At 38.2% G+C, this 25,176-nt stretch overlaps 1 non-coding gene across 1 annotated transcript; it reads left to right on the forward strand.

Annotated features, from left to right (window-relative positions):
• Positions 1 to 7,421: 7,421 nt before the first annotated feature.
• On the forward strand, positions 7,422 to 7,528 carry LOC141589184 (small nucleolar RNA R71). The gene has a single exon (XR_012520134.1). It is a non-coding gene; the product is annotated as a small nucleolar RNA R71 (small nucleolar RNA).
• Positions 7,529 to 25,176: the final 17,648 nt, after the last annotated feature.

Consider the following 25,176-nt stretch of genomic DNA (forward strand, 5'->3'; position numbering starts at 1 on the left):
GATATTAGCGTCAAATAAGAAGTCTTATGTTTATAAGATTCATTACTAAGTTCAATAAAATTGAACATGTTTGATTGATTCCATTTGCTTCCGCTGCCGGATCAATTAAATGAGTAATGATGTATAACACTTCATATACTTTGAGTATGATGAATTGTTTTCAAAATCGAATTTAATTAATCTTTACCAAGTAAGCCATAAAAGATTACCCTTAAGTACCAGTTGACAATTGAGATTGCGCGTGGTTTCCGACAAAACCATAATCAAAACACATTAGGATGGTTAAGATACCATTGTGGCTATGTTAATTGAGAAGTAGATTTTCTAGAATCGTTCTAGGCAATAAAGAACAATGATAGATATTTATAACGGAAATTGAGTACACTTGCAATCATAAGATGTGCAAAAGGATGAGTCCTGCACACTGTGAAAACAGTGGGAGCTATTCTTAGGCTAGAGGACCTATGTCTTGATTGGATCTCGACACGTACTCAGAAAGTTTTGTGATGCAAATGTATATATTACAAAGGAAAACGAGTATGTAGTAAGGTTGAGTAAGGTACAAGAAGTTGATAAAACCTACTAACCAAAGCCTTCTCAAAGGCTAAACATGATGAGTCATGTCATTTCAATTGAATTGAAATGAACAACTACATACAAGATCAAATTAGATTATAGAACATGAAATAGTAATCAGGCATTGACTATTCATATGTGATAATCGCATTTGTCGTTCGAGTTTTTCCTTAAAACTCTTTAATTATACTTTGTTACATCCAAACGGGTTGTAGAGACAATTGAACCCCGTTAAAGTGAACACGGATTAGCATTGTATTCGCCCATAGTCACTTACATGAGGTGACGTCTCGAAGTGACTAAAGTGTGATGCGATTGATGGCAAGTTCAAGTGCCACAGAGTCATGTGAGATGACTAGTCGATCACATAGGCAGGCTGTTAGGAACACTTTGTCGGGCAGTGACCGCTTATAGAGTTCTGGCAAATTTATAAAGCCTGGTCATGGCGAGAGCTAATATAGTATTCTAATGAGTCGATTCTTTTGACTAAAGACTGTTCTCCTAAGATGGCACAGTTTCAGATTAACTTTGATTTGTGTTACTACGACCTTCGTAAATGGGGTCAAATGGGCATATTTTGGGTTATGATGGTTGTGGCTAGTCGAAGGGAATAAGTGCGATAGGAATTGTCCACCCCCTTGTTAGGGTTAAAATAATATCTCAGGGCCACTCGAGGAGTAATGAACTGGAAATGCGTGACCACGCTCGGAAGGTATCTATGATAGATAAATCCGGTCAATCAGTTATTCTCCAGATCGAGGAAACCACTCTCGATATGATCACTTGCAAGTACGACCCGAAAGACACCTTGCATTGAGTGGGAGATAGTAATAGGACAAGAGAATTAGTGACGCACAACTTGTCGAGGACAAGTGGGAGATTGTTGGGAAATGTGTACTCAACAATAGTGCGATCACATGATTTAAATATCATTATTAAATCTCATTTTAAGAATACATGTGGGATGTAATATTTTACAGTCAACTGGTCAACACATATCGGTAATGATTGGCTGACTAGAGTTTGACATTACTGTCGTGCGACGGTGGTGATCAGTTGATCCCCTTAGGTCATACCTATAGGGAAATACTCTTAATTGATTATTTAATTAATCGTATACCGATACGAGTTAATTAAATTGTTTAAAATTGACGAATGATTTTGTGAGTATAATTTACGTATCTTATTGTAAATATGATTAAATGAGACACGGTCTAAGTAATCGAATTGTTTTATTACTTAGATGAAATTATTGTTTACAGAAACAATTGAAACGGAATGAATAAATTATTATAAATACAGAAAGTTGTAATTTATAATTTGGAAACATTTTTGGTACGAGTAATTACGAATTACTAGTCGCTTTTGTAAATGACATATTTTATGAGTATGTTGATTTTTAATATGTTAAAAATACATTACATTGTGACATGTCATGTAACATGTTACATGTGACAAATTTGACAAATGACAAAATAAAATGGATTCTCCATTTTATGCTTAAAACCGAAAATAAGGGTGGGAGTGTATTATTCATATTGTGTTGTTTATTTTTAAATGGAGACACAATGATAACCCTAGGTTGTAGGCTTGCATGCCTAGTCTCTTGTGAAGAGCAAAAATGAAAAATATTGGGCAACCTACCCAAGCCATTTTTTCGGCCAAAAGAAAAGAAAAGGAGAGGTTCTTTTTCTTATTATTCATTCATTAAAGCATATAATTTTCTAGAGTAAGAAAACAAATATGCTCTCTACATCTTATGAGATTTCTAGAGAAATAAACCACACAAAATACTCTCTCTTGACCGAAATTTTCAAGAGAAAAATACAATTTATTTTGTGTCAATTTTATAGTAAAACTAATAATATTACTAGATCTAAATAATATTGGTTATTATGAGTTTTCCTTGGGTATATGCTTTTGGGAGGCATTCTATATTTGAATCCTTGTTCTTCCATTTGGAGAGCTCAAGAACAAGTGAGTAGGAGAACTCACTTGTGCCCATATATCCGAAAATCATATGGTGAGAAAATGATTTCTTCTCTATATTTTACATTGTTTGCATGCATAAGATTTGTAATTAATTTTATGACTAAATTAATTTGAGACATATATGAATATGTTAAAAATGAGATATAGATTTCCAACACTTCCACCATATCATCATTATTATCATCTTCCTCAATAGAAGTGGACTCATCACCACTTCCCTCTTCACTTTCTTGTTCACTTTCTTCACCATCCTCTTCTTCTTCATCACTAGCCTCTTCTTCAATGTTATCATCAATAACCTCATCACCGACAACCTCATCGTCACCCGGAATCTCACTAGATGCACTCGGAAAGAAGACCTCCATATCCGCCCAACTAGGCAAAGCACATGAAGGATCAAGTAGTCCTTGCCTAGCTAAATGAAGAAGGGGTGGATATTGGGCTAAGTAAGCATCTTCCCGATCCTTAAAAGCTTGCTTGTGCATCTCTTGCATAAGTAGAGTCACATAATCATTGCTTGCTTCAACACCTTCGGGTTTGAACTCTTGGTACTTGAAAGGATAGGGTGGTGTGACAATGGAAGAGGAGGGCATTTCAATTTCACCCTTTTGTTGTCGGATAATGTATTCGGCTTCTTTTGAGAGAGGAAGGAGGTAGTTGGTTCTATGAACACTCAAACGGCATATCTTGGAAGGCAAAGTAAAAGATCTAGCCTCATTGGTGAGCCACCCATACTTGGTGTCAAGAGGGTTATGAGTGACCCACTTGTACTTGTTAATCATAGCATCCATGTCAATGAGATGACCACCCTTCTTTGCCACATACTTGCCATCCTTGTTGAAATTCGGATCAAAGAACTTAGCCAAAAGAGTGACTAGACCTCCATTCACAATAACCGTGGTGCCTTGATTCCCACAATCAACATTTAGCCATCTTTCCACCAAAAGCCTTAGAGAATTTTAAGGCTTGGTGAATTCCCTTCCAATATCTAAGGCCGACTCAAGGAGAATACAATCGAGCTTGGTAAAGTGGTTGGTGTCTTTTCTTGCAATGATGGTATTTCCGATGACCTTATGCCACACTCTAATGCCCGGATGGTGGACTAATAGAGCGCGACTAGCATGATAGTTCTCAAATTTCCTTCCAGAAATCGCCTCCCAAAGAGGAGCGGGGTCATACTTGCCAAAATTCTTGAAATAACTAGGTGAATCACTAAGACCCAATACATTACCCAATTCCTCAAAGGTGATGCGCCTACTAGCATTAGCAAGGCGAAACTCAATGTTTTCTCTATTGTCTACCTTAGTAACTTTCAAAGAACTCAAGAATTCTAAGGTAAGGGAGGGGTATGTCAATTCTTTGGTAGCAAACAATTTTTCCAACCCCATGGCTTTAAAGAAGGCTTTGGTTTGCTCAAGGACACCCAAATTATCTAAGGCATCTTCACAAATAAACTTGGTGGATAGAAAGGATTTTCTAGCATACTTGGTAAATGTTTCCCTATGGGAGTTAGAAATAAAAATTACCTCCGGATAGTTCGAAAGTTGAGCAATTTACGGAGTTGTTGATGTTGTTGCACTTCCAAGTTTGAACTAGCCACCACCATAGCCAATGAGGCTTTCTTTGCTTTAAGACTCTTTTGTCTTGTTGATAGTGTCTTTGCCTTAGGTGCCTTTGTTGCTCCTTTTGTCCTTGCCATTGATGATTCAACCAAGAAAAGAGTGAAAATCTTCAATTTCCAAGTATACCCAAATCGATTTTAAGATGAAAGGCTTTGCCTTTATAATTCAAAAATCGACTCAAAGGTTGAAGATTTTGGTGCTTGGTTTTTTGTTGAAAGAGGAGTGATTAATTGTTGTTAGAAGGATGTTTTGATTTGATTTTGATGAATGTGGTTGAGGAAATCTTGTTTTGGTGATGGAGAGGATGAGGGTTTTGAGTTTTTGGGTTTATGGGTAGTGTTTTGAATGAAGGAATGAAGAAATGAATGGGGGATGGGGTTTATAAAAGACTCGAAAAAATTTGAATTGCAGGGGAAGACGGGCGTCTTTCCTTCGAGACGCTCGGATTCTGCCTGTTTTGGCTTCAGAAATCTCGCCTAAAGACGGGCGTCTTCCAGCAAAGACGCTCGGATTTATCAATTACGGGACAGGCGTCTTCTGCTGAAGACGGGCGGATTCCTTTCCAGTGCAATTTCTTGTTTTTCCTAGCAAAAAAGACGGGCGTCTTTTCTTCCAGGACGGGCGTTTTTTCTGAGGACGGGCGTTTTCTCTTGCAGGACGCTCGGATTTACCAACAGTCCCAAAATTTCAAATTCTCAGCTCAGAAGGACGGGCGGATTGTGACAAATATGCCCGGATTGTCTGAAGACGGGCGGATTCCCTAGAAAACGCTTGGATTCTGCCCTTTTTACCCGGATTCAGCTTTTTCCGTGCTCTTGCATACCCCTTGTCATTTTTCATTCTTCAAATCCCGTGATCTTCATTGTGGGGGCACTACTAAGGTATGAATAGCCTAGGCAATTGCTATCCCCACACTAAGCTAAAGCACTACACATCAATTGAATTATTAGTCCATCCCTCACTTCTCTCAAAAATGATAATTATCTTGACCAAAGCATAAAAATCCAAAAATGACAAAAATGCACAATGTAAGAATTAAAATGCAAGTTAGGGAGTTAGAAATATTTACAAATGGTGGTTTAGGGAGGACTCCACCAAACTCTCATCCTTAGTGAGATGTCATGGGGGCATGGCCAAGGTGTTGTTGATGTTGCTCAACACCTTGAAGAAGTAGTCAAAAGCTTGTTCATTATCATGATAAAGATCTTCAATAGACCTTTGCCCTTGTTGTCGGTCTTGATCGATAGCATTACCAATATAGGGATTGAAAATCCCTTCAAACTCATCGTCCCAAAGACCACAAACTTCATCTACTTGATCACTAAAGATCTCTTGAGTTGATGGAGACAACTCTCCCATTTTCTTGTTTTGGCCAATGAGGCCATCCTCTTCATTTGTCATGGGTGAGCTTTTCAAGCTCTCTTTGTTACAATTCACTTGCTCTTTGAATGGAGCATCTTCAATTTTCTTCTTCCATTGGACTTCCGACTTCTTCCTATCATCCTTTCGGCTATAATGATCAACCATAAAACATGGTTCATGCAAACGGGGAGCTCTCATGATCTTGTCAAGATTGAAAGTTATGCTCTCATCTCCCACTTCTAGAGTGAGCTCTCCATGCTTCACATCAATCACCGCACCCGCGGTGTGTAAGAAAGGTCTTCCTAGAATGATTGGAATGTTGGAATCTTCTTCCATGTCAACAATGACAAAGTCCACCGGGATGAAAAATTTCCCAACTCTTACGGGAACATCTTCCCATATCCCTAATGGTGTCTTCGTCGATCTATCGGCCATTTGGAGTGTGATATTGGTGCTTTTAAGCTCTCCCATCCCCAACCTTTTACTCATCGAGTATGGCATGAGACTCACACTAGCCCCTAGATCACATAAGGCTTTGTTGATCGTGGTGTCGCCAATGGTACACGGTATTAGAAGCTTCCCGGATCTTTCAGTTTTGGAGGTGAACTCCCTTGAAGTATTGCACTACTCACCTTAGTGAAGGCGATAGTCTCAAGCTTCCGGATCGACTTCTTCTTTGTGAGGATGTCTTTCATGTATTTTGCATAGGTCGGCATGTGATTGATTAATTCCGTGAAAGGAATTGAGACTTCCAAATTCTTCACAATTTCCATAAATTTTCCAAGTTGGTCATCAAATTTGGGCTTAGCTTGACGATTTGGAAAAGGAAGTCTAATCACAATGGGCTCCTTCTCCTTGACCTTGTCTTCATTTTTCCTTGAAATTTCTTCCTTTGATGGTTCTCCATCCTTGGAGTTTTGCACAATTTCTTCTTTGTTACTAGCTTCCACAACTTCATCCTCAACTTGCTTCTTCGGTGCTTCATACCTTGTAACACTTCTCAAGTGAATGGCACTAACCGTTTCATGTCTTGGGGGATTACCTTGAGGTGGTAATTGCCCCTTTTGTCTTCGTGAGCTTGAAGATGCTAATTGAGTCAATTGGGTTTCCAACATTTTGGTGTGAGCTAGAATGCTGTTGATGGTGATTTCCTTTGCTTGACTATCCTTTTGCATTTGAGTGAAAAACTCTTGTTGATTCTTTTGCATTTGAAGGACCGCTTTTTGAACATCAAAACCTTGGTCATTTTGTTGATTGTATGGAGTTTGATTTTAGTAACCTTGGTTTTAGTTGTAAAAGGGTCTTTGATTTTGGTTTCTCATGGGAGGTGGGGTGTATGTTGTTTGAGGGTTTTGAACATTTTGGCTTTTGTATGAGAGATTTGGTTGGAATTTGGTGTTTTCATTGTAATAGTTGGAATAAGGGGTACCACTCTTCTATGCTTGGAAAGCATTCACTTGTTCATTTGTTCCCCTACATTCACTTTGGTCATGTCCCAAAGTTCCACAATTCTCACATATCCCACTTGGGATTGATGAAGATGCCGTCATGGCATTAACATGATGCTTTGGTGATTTTGAGGCTTCTTCAAATCTAGCCATAGCTTTTTAAAACTTCAAATTGATGGTATCAATGTGAGCACTAAGTTGAGCACCCAATTGAGTAACGGAGTCCACTTCATGCTTTCCTCCTCTAGTAGGCTTACGAGGTCTACTATATTGTGAGTTATGGACCGCCATTTCCACAATTTTATTCCAAGTTTGATTGTCATCAACTTCGGTGAACATTCCATTTGATCCCATGTTGAGAATGTTCCTTGAATCTTCATAAAGACCGTTCCAAAATTGTTGTACCAAGAACCACTCGCTAAGTCCATGGTGAGGACATGAGCGACAAATTCCCTTAAATCGCTCCCAAGCTTCATACAAATATTCTTCATCCCTTTGCTTAAAGCCCGTGATTTGAGCTCTTAGCATGTTAGTCTTTTCCGGTGGATAGAACTTTTTGTAGAAAGCTAGAGCCAACTTCTTCCAAGAATCAATTCCGAGAGTAGCCTTATCAAGGCTTTTCAACCATTGTTTCGCGGTGCCAATTAGAGAAAAAGGAAATAAGACCCATCGAATTTGGTCTTGAGTTATACCGGTTTGAGAAATCGCATCACAATAATCGCAAAAAGCCTCCATATGAGAGTGAGGGTCTTCACTAGGCATCCCCCCAAATTGGCTTCTTTCGACTAATTGGATAAATGCGGATTTGGCAATAAAATTTCCGGTTAGATGTTGTGGTGTGGGAGTACCATTGGGTAGGTTCTCCTCGGTGGGTACGGAATGTGATGAAAACTTAGGCATTGTGGGTTGATTTTGTGTTGGATTTTGTGTTGGGTTCTCCTCACCTTCTCTTGAAAAAGGGTTGATGAACTCAATAGTATTTGGTTGAATAACCTCACTAACACCTCTCAGAGTTCTCCTAGCAAGTCTTCTATTAGTTGTCAAAGTCCTTTCAATTTCGCGATCAAAGGGTAACAAGTCACCTTGTGACCTTCTAGACATGCAAAATATCAAACAACTTGAAAACAATTAGAACAAACCTTGAGGAGTTTTACTTCCCCAAGGCAAAGAAAGACACAACTAATAACAATATAAGAAAATCTAAATCAAGTTAACACCATCCCCGGCAACGGCGCCAGTTTTGGTCGGGACTAAATCTTTCGGTTACTTGTCGTTAGGAGCACCTAGACCAAAACACAATTTATAACTTCACAAACAACTCTACAATTAGTAAAGAGGCAAGTAAAGGTCGGATCCCAAGGGACGGGAATTGAGATGAGATTTTTATTGCAACTAGTGGTGTCTTAGGGGTGTCACAGTTGGGGTTTGAATAAAAGATCACTAAACTAAATAGCAATGAAATTAAACAAGCAAGATGAATTAAAAAGGATGTAAACAATTGATAAAAAGCACTAGGGTGTCATGGGGTCATAGGGGATTCATGGGAATTGATCATACAAACATGTTCTCAAATTATAAGCAAGCAATTATTGTCATGATGGATCGAGTTGGTTTATATCTTACGATCCTAGGAAAGTTTGGGTCCCGGAGCCGAATCGATTAGATTGTACAACACCTACAAGTCGACTTAGTCTTCCCTACTCAACGACATGCATGGTCTAATGAGACTCGAGTTGGTTTATGTCTTACAAGTCTTATTGAAAAGGTGATGGGTAAAAAATGCACGGATTCATAGGCTCGCATTTCATCAAACATAACATGTGCATGAGTTGACATCATAACAAGCAAGCAAATAAACCATGAAAGCATATTAATTTAAGCATGAATCATTCCCCATGTTGGTTTCCCCTAATTACCCATTAACCCTAGCTAAGGAAACTACTCACTCATTATCATGTTGAACATGCTAGCAAGGTTGTCAATCATACCAACAAAGTGAAACATGATGAATAAATGAAAGTAATTAGCAATAATTAAAAAGGGATTAAGAGAATTATACCTACTAATGATTCCAATAATAAAGAAAAGAATAAAAGAAGTACTTGATGCTTGATTGGAAGGTTGTCAATCTCCCAATAATAACCCAAATAATCTTCAATTACCCAAAATAAAGGATGAACAAGAAAGAGATTAAGGAAATAAAACTTGATTAATTGTTGATTACAAAATTAAAGAGAGATTTGATTGATATTAACTACACTAAAGATTGCTAAGAAGAACATGCTCTTCTAATTAGACTAATGGGGTATTTATAGTGGGGATTAGGTGGATGAATTAGGGTTAACTAAGGGCTTAAATGACGATTAAGTCCCTACTTAAGGAAACGCCAGTCTTTTTGGAAAGACTCCGGTCTCTAGAAAAAGATGTGCATCTTTCATTGAAGCTTGAAGAAGACGAAATGGGTCTGACTGGGAATCCGGGCGTCTTTAGCACGAGACGGGCGGATTCGGTGGTTTCTGCCCGGGCGTCTTCTGGGTCTTTTGCCCGGGCGTTTTCTGGGTCTTTTGCCCGGGCGTCTTGGGGAGAAGACGCACGGATTGTGGTGGTGGAGACGGGCTTCTTCTGGGGAAGACGCACGGATTGCTGTGCAGTCTCGTTTCTTCTTCTTTTCTTCCTTTTTCTTCATAAAATCCTTGGGGATTTCCTCGGGGATGCAAGGATCTTTTCTCATCATTGCCCATCTACTATAGTATGTACAAAGGCCTTCTAATCTTGTCTCTCCTTAATGCTTGGTCATTGAATTCAACCAATTTAGTCTCATTTTGCCATGAAAATGCAAGGTTTGCACTCCTTTTCTACCAAGGACACAAAACCTCAAAGAATATGCAAAACAAAGAACTAAAGATAATAAATGACCCAAATATGCACTAAAAATCTTGGGAACAAGGCTAATTAGGGGACTAAATGTGCTCTAATTATGGTCACATCAATCCAACCAAAATCAAAGCCCTTCAACAAATGCCTCGGCCTAGGAACGAGAAGGAGATTCGGGGATTTATCGGTCAGGTCCAATACATCAGCCGGTTCATCGCCAAGCTCACTATGATTTGCGAACCAATATTCAAGAAGCTTCGTGCCTCCGATCACACCGATTGGGACGACAACTGTCAGAAGGCCTTCGACAGGATAAAGGAAATCCTATCCAAACCTCCTGTCCTCATGCCACCTCAACTGGGGATTCCTCTATCCCTATACCTGACTGTTACCGACACAGCCATGGGAGCAATGCTAGCACAAACAGTGGGCAACGAAGAGCGCGCCATCTACTACATCAGTAAAAAGTTCATTGAGTACGAGACGAGGTATACCCAACTGGAGAAGACATGTCTTGCCCTAGTATGGTCAACAAAGAAGTTGCGGCATTACATGCTCAGCTACTCGGTCCACATCTACTCCAAGATGGACCCAGTTAAATACATCTTTGAAAAACCCGTACTAAACGGAAGGCTGTCTAGATGGACACTCATGCTGTCCGAGTTCGATCTCAAGTTCGTACCCCTCAAGGTTATCAAGGGAAGAGCAGTTGCCGATTTTTTGGCAGAGAACCCCGTCAACGAAGATCTAGCGACCGACACATGATCACTTCCTGACGAAGACATCCTTTGTGCCGACTCCGACGCATGGGACCTATACTTTGATGGTGCATCTAACCTGAGAGGCTTCGGGGTAGGAATGAAGGAAATGTAGATTCATATACATACTAACATACTCATATATGTTTAAATTAATTTGTCATAAAATTAAATACGGATTTTATGCATGTAAACAATGATAAAATAGAGGAGAAATCATGTCCTTACATTGGTGATTTCGGTTTAATGGGCACAAGAGAGATCACCTTTCTCTCTTGTTCTTGAGCTTTTCCTTATGGATGAACCAAGATCCAAGTGTAGGATCTCTCCCTAAGCTTTATACCCAAGGCTTTCTCTTAATTCAAATTAATATTATAAGTACTAGTATAATATTAATCTAGTAGAAAATTGAACCAAAATATTTATAAAACACTTGTATATTTCGGTTTTTGGGGAGGAAGAAGATGGGAGTTTTTATCTCTCTAAAACTCTTATTTTAGATTATGGAAAAGAATGAATGAATAATGACATTACATTATTGTATATGAGGTAAATTAAGAGGAAAAACAATTAGTCTTTCACTCTTAAAAAACCGGACCAAGGGGAGTGGGAGGAGAGCCAATGCATGCCCTCATTTGTCTTCACAATGTATTATAGGGTTGCATGGCTACTCTTGCTTTTAATCATTATGTTTACCACTTAAAATGTAAACACAATTTTAGCCTAATACTCCTCCAATTTTTTAAGCACTTTTAGTTAATATGGATTCCATATTATTTTTGTCAATTGTCAATATGTCACATGTCACATGTCACATAAACTTGTTATGTATTTTGAACATATTAAAAATCAACGTATTAATAAAAATACGTCACATACAAAAATCGACTTAGTAATTTCATAATTACCTGTGCCAAAATATTTTACCAATTTATAAATCACAACAGATTGTATTTATAATAATTCATTCAATTCCGATCGTTTCTTTAAACAATAATTTCATCCGAGTAACGATACAATTCGATTACTCAGACCGTATCTCATTTAATCACATTTCAATTTGATACGTAAATTTTACTTCCAAAATCGTCCGTCAATTTTCAAGTAATTTAATTAACTCGTAACATTATACAATTAATGAAATAATCAATTAAGAGTGTTGCCCTATAGGTATGACCTAGGGGGTCAACTGATCACCACCGTCGCACGACAGTAATGTCAAACTCTAGTCAGCCAATCATTACCGATATATGTTGACCAGTTGACAGTAACAATATTACTTCCCAATTGTATTCTTTATAATGAGATTTAAACATGTGATCATCATGATCAATAGTCGTGATCGCATTATTGTCGGAGGACACATATTCCAACAATCTCCCACTTGTCCTCGACAAGTGTGCGTCACCAATTCTCTTGTCCTATTACTATCTCCCACTCAATGCAAGGTGTCTTTCAGGTCGTACTTGCAAGTGATCATATCGAGAGTGGTTTCCTCGATCTGGAGAATAACTGATTGACCGGACTTATCTATCATAGATACTTTCCGAGCGTGGCCACGCATTTCCAGTTCATTACTCCTCGAGTGGCCCTGAGATATTGTTATAACCCTGACTAGGGGTGGACAATTCCTATCGCACTCATTCCCTTCGACTAGCCACAGCCATCATAACCCAAAATATGCCCATTTGACCCCATTTACGAAGGTCGTAGTAACACAAATCAAAGTTAATCGAAATCGTGCCATCTTAGGAGAATAGTCTTTAGTCAAAAGAATCGACTCATTTGAATACTATAGTAGCTCTCGCCACGACCAGGCTATATAAATTTGCCAGAACTCTATAAGCGGTCATTAGGCACGACAAAATGTTCCTAACAGTCTGCCTATGTGATCGACTAGTCATCTCACATGACTCTATGGCACTTGAACTTGCCATCAATCGCATCACACTCTAGTCACTTCGAGACGTCACCTCATATAAGTAACTATGGGCAAAAACAATGTTAATCCATGTTCACTTTAACGGGGTTCAATTGTCTCTACAACCCGTTTGGATATAACAATGTACAAGGTGAGTTAATAATAACTCAAACGACAAATGTCGACATCACACTTGGGTAGTCAATATCATATTACAACCTTGTGATGTATATCGTAAGTGTAAACACTTATTGATTGCAATAGAAGTTTAACATGCCATGTGTCTATGTGTTCAAACTTCTTACACTTACAATTTCCTTCACATTCATGTTCTCTCTCATTGCATGAATCTTACCAAGTACACATCAAGGTTCCCGACCTTGGTTTCGGTTCTTTAACTTGAAAGAACTTTCTTATCGACTATCGCATAACGAACGAATTTGTGATGAATGATATAACTTGTACTGATCAAGTATTCTATCCACACACAATGCACTAGGTATATGTTTTGTAGAATCTTGTCACAATTGCCAAGATTTTCAGCTTAGCACTTCTCACAAGTCATAGCTTAACTAGGAAAGATTATTTTTGAATAACTTCTTATTCGACCAAGCATCTTTCCAAAACTTCTTATTTCTCTTCCTAGGCTTGAAAGATTTGGGATCCTCATAAATCCTTACATGTGCTCGGACTTTCTATAATATGTGCAACCTCTTATCACATAATGGAGTATTCCGTCAAACACCGAAATCGCTCATCGGATTCTACTTGAGAATTCATGACGTTTCTATTATGGCTTGCCATCCATCATCATGCTCTTATGCATATGATTCATGATTGGACATGTACATGATTATTCTAATGGCGGAAACATTAGTTACTAATAATCATGAGATCAACCGTTCATAGGTTCAATGAACGACCATGACTGCTAATGGCAATTCCATTTTCATCTACGTGAATAACCTTTATAAATGTTGATACTATGTGTATCTCTTAATACTAATCCAACATCCCTCAATGTAATTGGATTCATCATTGTCCATTTTCATCCAGAATTGAAAACTCAAAAGCTTATTTATGATAGAAGGTATTAGCTCGTCATTCTTTAATGAGTGATGAGTTGTAAACATTCAAAGGATGATAGCTCCCACTAAATTCCATGTCTTCACATGAGAATTTCCTAACTCCCACTCAATTCTACACATTTCGAAATTGACTTCTCAATCGAAATTTATCAAGAATTGAAATATAAATTGCATTGCCAAGTTATTAGGATAAAACCATATATGTTCCCATCATATCCTTTCAAAATACCTATTTTGAAGTGGTCTCATCACAACCTTACGTAAAGAGATTTTAAATCTCCAACACACTCATGTCATAATGATGTGTAGTAATGTCATTTTCAAATATAAACAATATTTAGAATACATCCTTCGCAAATACCCTTTTGGAAGGAGGTTTAACCATTCCATAGTGAGGTTAAACAATGACATCTGCATAGTTAAAACTTTGGTCATTTGAAGATATCGGTATATCAATCTTTGCAACTCGATCATAACTAGTATGTTACTATGATTCATTTAGGCTCTTAAGTAAATCTCAAGGTTGAAACTATTGGTCAAATGTTTCATAAACTTAGTCAAAAACTTGTTAAGACTTTACATTAGTCATTTTCTTCCAAAACTTTCTTTTGGTCTCCTCGTGTAGTTATCTTGAGAATATTCTCTTATGATTACTACACTTGGTCTCTTTAGTTATATAGAACTAACTTGAGACCATAGATCTCATCTATTCGGCATACTATGTAAATAAATATACCTTCATTCAAATCATTCTCTCTTGTGCAGATCTTCATATACACAAGTACACAATTCTATCTTGCCTTGTGTGTTGTGTCCTCATTTTTCTCCCACTCTATCTTTAGAATAAATACACTAAACATTCAAAGATAGCATATGAGACACAAATTAATGATGTTGAAGTATAAGGAGAACTATCTCATAGATAGACTAATAGTTATTTCATATGTGTTCTTGGTGATTGACATTCCTTTAAGAGAGTTCATAGACTCAAAATCGCTTTATAAATGATCATACACAAGCCTTAAGCATGTGGACATATAATGAAACCCGTCATTTATATTTGTCTATTAGATCACTTTAAGTGACTAATCTTATGTTTCAAAGTGCAAGCATTTAAAGATGTATTTTAGAACATAAAAGGATAAATGATAAAACGGGTGACTTGGGTTACAAACCAAGTCACCATCATCCAAAATACAAACCATTATCCAAAATACTTTTCCATGTCAAACATGGAAACTTAAAGTTCTAAAAATCCAAAACATAATCTTAAAATAAGACAATGAAAAGCAAAGCTCCATAAAAGCTATCCTTAGCTTCTCCATGGTTTCTTATGCTTGCTTTTCCTTTCCCTTGTCTTTGCTTGGTGGAGGCCCTATTTCCAATAAAAAGGGAGATACATTATCACAACTTTGCATCATAATACCATAGTTGAATTAGAAACATAAAAGAAGGTTAGTCATTTACCTACTAGAGTAATCTTTCCAGCTTTGATATCACCAAGGTATTTGGAACAATTTCTTTTCTAATGTCCCATGCCATTACAATAATGGCATTTATCAAGAGGACCCTTCTTGACTTTTGAGGTGCTAGCTTCACAAGACTTAGCTTTGGTGAATGTGGGAGCTTGCTTCTTGCCCTTTCTCCCATTCTTCTTGAACTTCCCCTTACTTTTAGTGCTTATGTTAAGCACATCCTTGGGAGGGTTCACATTTAACCCCATGTCCCTCTCGGCTTGCACAAGTAACTTGTGCAACTCCTCAAGAGACACATCCTTGTCTTGCATGTTGAAATTCACCCGGAATTGCACATATGCCTTGACTTTGGACAAGGAGTGTAGAATCCTATCTACGATGAGTTCTTTGGGGATTTCAACCTTTTGAATTTTCAAGGTCTCGACAAGCTCCATGAGTTTGAGCACATGAGGGCTAACCTTTTGGCCCTCTTTGAAGTCGAGATCAAAGAATGTCGCGGCCGCCTCATATTGGACGATCCGCGGAGTTTGTGAAAACATGGTCACAAGTTTGGAGTATATCTCATTAGCATTGCCCATTTTGAAGGCTCTCCTTTGGAGGTCCGTCTCCATTGCAAATATTAAGACATTTTTCATTGCGGCGGACTCCTTTTGGTAAGCCTCATATGCTTCCCTAGTGGCCGCGGTGGACCTAGTGGAGGGTTCGGGTGGAGAGGCCTCGGTAAGGTAACGAAGCTTGTCGTCACCTTCGGCGGCTAATTTGAGTTGGGCATCCCATTCGGAGAAATTTGACCCATTCTTTTCAAGTTTACATCGATCCATAAAGGATCGGAGCCATGATGAACTAGCGAGAGGTGTGGCATTAGGAGTTGGTGTTGGTGTTGCCATTTGTTATGAAAAAGAAGTGGTCTACAAAACAAAATATAAGGAGTAAAACAATTGTCGTTTTAATAATACTCGTAAAAATGTATGATTTAAACAAGTTTTATGCATTTTTCTAGTGACCTCTACCCAACTAGATAAATGATTCCAAGACCCAAATTCATATCGACTTAGGCACGGTGGGGCCGATACATCCTTTATCAATATAACTCGGTGGATTAACGTTTAATCGATTCTACTTTTAGAACTCTTGGTCGATAATATTACATTAACAATTATCTATAGCCTAAAACACATTGACAAGGGCACGGTGGGGCCGATACATCCCTTATCAAATACTTTTGTTGAGTTCAATCCAAACTTCGAATAAATGTGTCCATGATCCAAACCCACATTAACTTGGGCACGGTGTGGCCGATACATCCCTTATCAACATGAATTCGGTGGATTAACATTCATCACCCACTTCCCCCACGTAACAAGGTTTGTACCCCGGTGGGGCCGAGCGCACTCCCTCGCGAAATAGGTTTTCATGGTTTCTACTATTTGGTAAGGCTATGTCTCAATTAATTGTTTTAGCGAGAGGTCATGTCAATTTATTATCTATCACGTTTTAAGTGAACTAAAGCGGTGAACTACGATAATTCTAATTGACACGGTCGATAAACTCGATAAAATGACAATGCATGTTTAGATATGGCGATTTAGCAATGCATGTGACATAAAATAAAATGCAAGCATAAAGATAAATAAATCCTAGTATGGCCTTTCCTAAAATAGAAAAACTATTTAACTATTACATATTCGGAAACCAACTCCATTGGTCCCTTGAACTTCGGTTGTGGCACGCATCTCGAGGTAACACCGTCTTTATGTATCGCCATTCTTGAAGAAATCCGTCTTTGGGAACTCCGGAATGAATAAAATTACATAATAAATTACATAATTTCCTATTATACATTTGTAACTAAAATAAAATAAATCTATTAAATTACAAAACGGTGATACGAGATCACAATAAAAATTACAACCGAATCGATATTCCCATACATTTCGGGAAATACCAATTAAAATCTAAGGCCATACTAAGTAAAATTACATAATTCAAAAATTACATAAATTAAAATTATGACAATCATAAAGAAAATGCAGCATTCTAATATGTATGAACATGCTCAATTTTATGCTAAATCGCCTTTAATTAGCCAATATCGTATATTACTCGGTTTTTACGGATTTGCGTGATTTCAACATTTTTATAATCACAAAAATACATAAACTCATATTTATGCATAAGTTAATTACCCTAACCTCTTAGGACTCAAAATTTAGTCTTCACTAATTATTTGACCATAATTAACCCATATTTTATAAAATTGTTCATAAATGGACCAAAAATTACAAAATAAGCCATAAACTTCAAATAATTCACAAAATTTCAAATAAATTCAAAATTTGAAATTTAAATTCATGAACATTCTGGAAAAATTCCATGACACTCATAATGTTTAAAATCTTAGGTTAAAAAAAAAATTTCGAAATTTTTCCGGAAAAACAATGTTGCGGTTTATCGATTTTTGACAAAAATAATCATAAAAAACATGGAAAAATTATTTTCACTAACTTTTCAATTTTAGATCTGAAAAAGATAATAAAACACATTAGACGTTTTTCCTAAGTCATAGATTATGTTTTATTAATTTTCCACTAATAATGTCACTATTTATGCTATTTTTCTTCAAAAATTCATAAATCATGCAAAAAGACTTCTTTATAGCCAATTATTTTACACACATCTTGTAAAATTGCATGCGACAACATATTAATTTTCTATGACCAGATTCGAAATTTTACTCATATTAACCTATTTTTCACTTAAATCCGAATTTAATAATGAAAAATTCATTTTTCGAGCATAACAAGTCCAAAAATTATGAAAATTTACAGGTTATTTCAAAATAATATATGTGACAACATATCCAAAATTCAACCCAAAATTCGAAGTATAGCTAATTTTAGTCCAAAAATGACATTTTTACTCATAAAATCATATTTAAATGCCATTATTGTAAAATATGAACAATAAAAATCCGTAAAATTAACCAAAATATCCTAAAACATTTTAGGACCAGAAATATTAACATGCATGGATTAATTTCGTGATATCTCATAATAACACAAATTTTACAAGTTTTATTTGTTATTCTTATAACTCGGAAAAACTTTTAACCGATTTGCATGCAAACAACCTGGGCTCTTGATACCGATTGAAGGAAATGTAGATTCATATACATACTAACATACTCATATATGTTTAAATTAATTTTTCATAAAATTAAATACGGATTTTATGTATGCAAACAATGATAAAATAGAGGAGAAATCATGTCCTTACATTGGTGATTTCGGTTTAATGGGCACAAGAGAGATCACCTTTCTCTCTTGTTCTTGAGCTTTTCCTTATGGATGAACCAAGATCCAAGTGTAGGATCTCTCCCTAAGCTTTATACCCAAGGCTTTCTCTTAATTCAAATTAATATTATAAGTACTAGTATAATATTAATCTAGTAGAAAATTGAACCAAAATATTTATAAAACACTTGTATATTTCGGTTTTTGGGGAGGAAGAAGATGGGAGTTTTTATCTCTCTAAAACTCTTATTTTAGATTATGGAAAAGAATGAATGAATAATGACATTACATTATTGTATATGAGGTAAATTAAGAGGAAAAACAATTAGTCTTTCACTCTTAAAAAACCGGACCAAGGGGAGTGGGAGGAGAGCCAATGCATGCCCTCATTTGTCTTCACAATGTATTATAGGGTTGCATGGCTACTCTTGCTTTTAATCATTATGTTTACCACTTAAAATGTAAACACAATTTTAGCCTAATACTCCTCCAATTTTTTGGCACTTTTAGTTAATATGGATTCCATATTATTTTTGTCAATTGTCAATATGTCACATGTCACATGTCACATAAACTTGTTATGTATTTTTAACATATTAAAAATCAACGTATTAATAAAAATACGTCACATACAAAAATCGACTTAGTAATTTCATAATTACTTGTGCCAAAATATTTTACCAATTTATAAATCACAACAGATTGTATTTATAATAATTCATTCAATTCCGATCGTTTCTTTAAACAATAATTTCATCCGAGTAACGATACAATTCGATTACTCAGACCGTATCTCATTTAATCACATTTCAATTTGATACATAAATTTTACTTCCAAAATCGTCCGTCAATTTTCAAGTAATTTAATTAACTCGTAACATTATACGATTAATTAAATAATCAATTAAGAGTGTTGCCCTATAGGTATGACCTAGGGGGTCAACTGATCACCACCGTCGCACGACAGTAATGTCAAACTCTAGTCAGCCAATCATTACCGATATATGTTGACCAGTTGACAGTAACAATATTACTTCTCAATTGTATTCTTTATAATGAGATTTAAACATGTGATCATCATGATCAATAGTCGTGATCGCATTATTGTCGGAGGACACATATTCCAACAAGGAATCCTTCTAATATCACCAGAGGGAGAACATGTTCCAATCTCGGTCAAGCTAGACTTCTCCGTCACCAACAATGCCGCTGAATATGAAGCATGTCTCATCGGCCTACAAGCAGCCATCACACTTGGCATCAAGAGACTGAGGGTCCACGGCGATTCCTCACTCATCATCAATCAGGTGTCCGGATCATGGAAAATCCGATCTGACAGCTTAGCTCCCTACCGAGCAAAGATCAATCAAGAGGCCGAATTCTTAGACCAAGTCGACTACTTCCACTTGCTACGAGAGGAAAATCAATTTGCTGATGCCCTGGCAAAACTTGCCACGCTCGTCAACATACCTGGCGACATGACATCAATGGCCCTATGTGTCGAGAGAAGGAGCGAGCCATCTCACATTTGTGCCATTATCAACGACAAGGAAAACCATGATGAACCTTGGTACCAAGCCATCCTCAATTACAAAACCAGAAACGAATTCCCTCCTAACTCTGATCAAAGAGGACAAAGAGCCATCCGTTTACTTGCATCACAATTCGTGATAAACTAAAATCAACTCTACAAATGAACACCCCAAGGAATTCTCCTCTTTTGCATTGACCATCACAAAGCCAAAAAAGTCATGGGAGAGGTTCACGACGGAGAATGTGGCCCTCACATGAGTGCAATGATGCTTACACAGAAAATCATGCGGCTCGGTTACTACTGGACCACCATGGAAGCCGATTGTCGTCACTACGTCAAACATTGCCACAATTGCCAAATCTTCGCCAACATACAACACATACCACCATCTCTTTTGTACACCATAACGTCACCCTGGCCATTCTCAACCTGGGGCGTCGACATCATCGGGAAAGACAACCCGTTAGGCACCAAGTGGCATTGCTTCGTCCTCGTCGCCATCGACTACTTCACCAAATGGGTGGAAGCGCAGTCATATGCAGTCTTGACCGCCAAACAAGTGGCCAAGTTCATTCAAAACAACATCATCTGCCGATATGGGGTACCCCACGAAATTATCAGCGATCAAGGCTCTCACTTCCGGGCGGAAACTCAGGCTTTGCTGGACAAATACAAAATCAAGCGACATCGATCATCCCCCTACCATCCCCAAACCAACGGAGCGGTGGAGGCAGCAAACAAAACTCTTATCACCATTATCAAGAAAATGCAAGACAACTACCGCGATTGGCCGAGCAAACTCCCATTCGCACTCTAGGGATACCGAAAATCCATTCAAACACCGACAGGCACCACACCCTTCTACCTAGCATACGGTATGGAGGCGGTTCAACCGGTAGAGTTAGAGGTCCCTTCTCTACGCATCTTGCTGGAGAGTCAAGTCCCTGAGGCGGAATGGACCCGTCGAAGGTACGAGCAACTCACTCTTCTAGACGAACGGCGACTCAACGCCTTGCACAATGTCCAGCTATACCAACGACGTATACAACGGGCATTCAACAAGAAGGTTAAACCCAGAAACATCCAGGAGGGCGACTTGGTCCTCAAGTCAGTTCGAGCACCATTACCCGTCGATCCGAGGGGAAAATTCAAACCCAACTAGGCCGGGCCATACCTGGTCAAGAAAATACTTTCGGGGGGCGCAGTGAGACTGAGTGACCTAGATGGGGAGGACTTTACAAACCCGACCAACCTAGACCACCTCAAGAAATACTGCCCTTGAACCGTGACAGACAACAACCTAGCCTAGTTTACAACTAGCAACTACCTCAACCCTTTTCAAGTCAAGTTCCTCAACGTGTTCTGATTTGAAATTACATGTTTTATTTAGTCTAAGCTGTGACACCTTGCCCGTTTCAAATGTCCTTTGATCCGTCAAAGGCAACGTCCATTTGCACTACAACAATCAAACCCTTGAACTACGAGCATGGTTTGATTTCACCTCTTCAGGTGGATACGTAGGCAATCCCTCTTACGCTTGAGGGATACAACCACAAAACCCAATTCAAATTCACAAAAAATTTCGAACTACGATCATGGTTTGATTTCACCTCTTCATGTGAATACGTAGGCAGTCCTTTCTTACACAAGAAGGATACAACCATCCCCACAATCAAAAAATCCCCATCAAAAAAAGAGAAAGGGAAAACCATTCCCTTTCCCACTGACATACAAAAATGAGCCTTTCTCCCTTTCCACAAAATAGCACTTTCCCAAGTGCAAATGTTTAGGATGATTCAAATCGAATTGCCTTTACAAAATGGATGAAAAAAAACACAAACGTTCACAATTTTCGACACGGGCAATCCTCTTATTTAATTAATAATGGGAGGGATTACATTTCAACAACAAATAAAGCTCGACGAGTCTACAACTTATCAAAGCTAAGGTGTCAACTAACACACCTCACATAGTAAAACTAGCACAAAATACACCAAACATAGCTAGTACGACGTAATAAAAACCTACAACAATAATACAATATAATAATAAAGTGGGTAATGGAGGTCTTCACTCTTCCATTCTACCCTTGCCTTTTCCATCAGGGTACATCCTCCCCTTGTTTTTCTTGTTGGCCCGCCGAGCATGGACTTCCTCCTTGAAACGGATCCTCAATGGATCCAAGACGGCAACGGCCTCCAGTCTAGCACAAGACCCCATATTCGACCTAAGACGAGCCAATGCACGGCCCACCATATTATTGGGGCCGGAACTCCTCCTCTTCGGTGGTCTCATCACATCGAGAGTAGCTCCGTAAACATACTCCTCAAAGAAGGCACGGTTGGCCTTGCAAACCTCTCGATACTTCAAATCGACAACCTTGTCCTTACGAAATTTGGATCTCTCTTCCAAGGACGGAGCAAGTGACCACTTGACATAAGCGGGAGTCACCCATGTCGTGGCAACGGGGTCTGGTACCTCCCAAAGCGGCCGAGTGGCCCACCACCTTTCGAAGACCTCCACGAGCTCGGAGTTCCGGAAAACATTCTCTTGGACAAGAGTATCTTGAGCGGGCACCTTTTTTTGACGCCCCATTTGCCTCATGAGCCTTTCGGGATAAATGAAGGAGACAACCTTCAAACCCACCACCATCAAAGAACGAGGACTAGTACCCGAAGTGGGAAACCCCGTGAAGGACCTCAAGTGCCACCACGGCACCACCCAACGGATATGAGGACCACCCTCCTCCGCCAATCTTGCGGCCCAATAGGCCTCGGTGGAAACAAAACTATTCGGGTACAACTTCTTCCTCATAGTAAGGTGACGGAAGGAGTAGGAAGAAGGATTAACCGGAGGCTCTACATACCTTAGCCTCTCCAATAGCCACACTTGGAGGATCCTTGGGGATCCAAAAGAGGGGGCTTCTCCACAAGAGCCTTCCGTAGATACCTCATTTCTGCACCTCCCGCAAACCACCCGGTGATGATTGGGCCGCATGTTTGGTACGCGGAACTATTTGTGACAGTTCGTAAGTTTATCGTCAAGTGATTGCTCAAATATCTATGTCTACCTCTTAAATGTCACCTACGCGCCGATACGGTCATTTTGACAAAAATTAGAGTACATTTGGAGTCCGGACCTAAAACCATCTTCATTTTCTGATAACCGCAAAATCCTGAGTCAGAATGTTCTGGAATGTTCCGAATATTTCTATTCCATATTTCACAATATTTTAATCTTTGGTAAGGAATTTCCCTTAATATTCATACAAAATATTAAGGAAAATAAGATTAATCCGTTATTCCATAAACCAAACACGGAAATCTTTCTTACGCAGGAGGAAACCACTTGGGAACAGACGCAGCAGGTGCTGCGCCTCTTCTAAGAGACGCAGTGCCTGCTGCGCCTCTTCCCAGGAACTTTTCTGCGTGTTTTTCGTATCTTTTTCATATCTTTTCGAGATTCACTTCCAAAGTCTCCCCGAAAACCCTATTCCTTCACGTGATTAGGCTAAATATGAGCCTTCGCTCCTCATATTTCCCACGCGAGTGTCCGCCCTTCTCTTCTCCCTTTGCACTTTAAGTCCACGTTCTTACTTTTTGGCGTCTACGTGCTTGAACTTTCGACCACGTAAGCTCGGATCCTTCTGAGTACCAGCCTCGCTTGCATGACCGACCAATTTGACCAACTACACAACAATCAACTTAATTAATCTTAATCGTTTTCCTCTTACGAGGGCACTTTCGGCACTTTCGTTACATTCGCGTCGAGCATCACTAATCGTAAACTTAGTTCATCTCGTTTCGTCAAACATGTAAGTCTGAGGGTGTAAATCTCTCTTTTATTTATTGTTATTTACTTATTGTACCATTAATGTAAGGTTTATGTCGAGAATACTTCTAAAACCGATTTGTAAAACCATCAACTTAATTAATCTTAATCGTTTTCCTCTTACGAGGGCACTTTCGTTACATTCGCATCGAGCATCACTAATCGTAAACTTAGTTCATCTCGTTTCGTCAAACATGTAAGTCTGAGGGTGTAAATCTCTCTTTTATTTATTGTTATTTACTTATTGTACCATTAATGTAAGGTTTATGTCGAGAATACTTCTAAAACCGATTTGTAAAACCATGCTTTAAAACCCCTTTTTACGGATTAACAGAAGACAACCGTCGAGAAAGGACGCAGCAACTGATACGCCTCTTCGAAGGGACGCAACACCTACTGCGCCTCTTCGTGAGGCTGCCGCAGTTCCTGCTTCCTTTCTTCTTCGTCCTCTGTAAATTCGTTGTTTTTTATTTGTATTCGTTTGTTCTTCAATTCTTTGACGTAATAGCATAATTATTTCACATGTATATCATTCATCATCGTACGTAATTAATTCATCACTAATCCCGACTTAAATCCCAGGTAATTCATATTTGCGGGTTTTCGTCATTAAACTCAATTCGGGTTTTAGAGGTTCGATTTATCCATGTTGAATCTCTGGAATTCGTCGTTGATATATTTGCATCTGTTTATTTACCGTCACCATCATATATTCGTCATTAATCCATCGTATTTAACCTAATTAGCTTGTTTAATTTGTTAATTTGTAATTAACAATCCTTATTAATCATGTAATTAATTCATTCGTATCCGTCTCATTCATGTTTATCGTTTTATGACCTTAATCATATGTAATAAACCTGTTTAATCACTTTCATCCGAGTATATATCATAATCAACCCTTTAAATTCACCAATTAACACTAACAAATTGCAGTTCCGGCTTCACAGCCAGAACTCAACCTTGGAACAGACGCAGCAACTGCTGTGCCTCTTCCAAAGGGCGCAGTTCCTACTGCGCCTGTTCCAGGTTGACTTTTGTCCCTGAACTTCCGTTTCTGCCTTGACTTAGTTTAATTAGGTTACGTATTAATTAACTATTAATCATATTATCGCCTAATTCCTGTTCATAATTCCTTTGTTTATTCTTTTCTCAAATTATCCGTTTTAAAGGTATTTTCGACATAAATTGACCTAATCCAATGTAATTATTGTAATTTTCATTATTGTATTATTTATCGCATTTGTATGATTTGTTTACATGCTCTCACATAAATCAATCTTAAATCCCCAATTTGACCCAATTGTTTGTTAAATTAATTGTTCACCGACTTAGTATTAATCTTCACATGTTAGGATTAAAACTTGGATTTGCATTGCATGCATATAATCGACGATATATC

The sequence above is a fragment of the Silene latifolia genome, chromosome 6 (genome assembly GCF_048544455.1).
Source record: "Silene latifolia isolate original U9 population chromosome 6, ASM4854445v1, whole genome shotgun sequence".
NCBI classification, from domain to species: Eukaryota; Viridiplantae; Streptophyta; class Magnoliopsida; order Caryophyllales; family Caryophyllaceae; genus Silene; species Silene latifolia.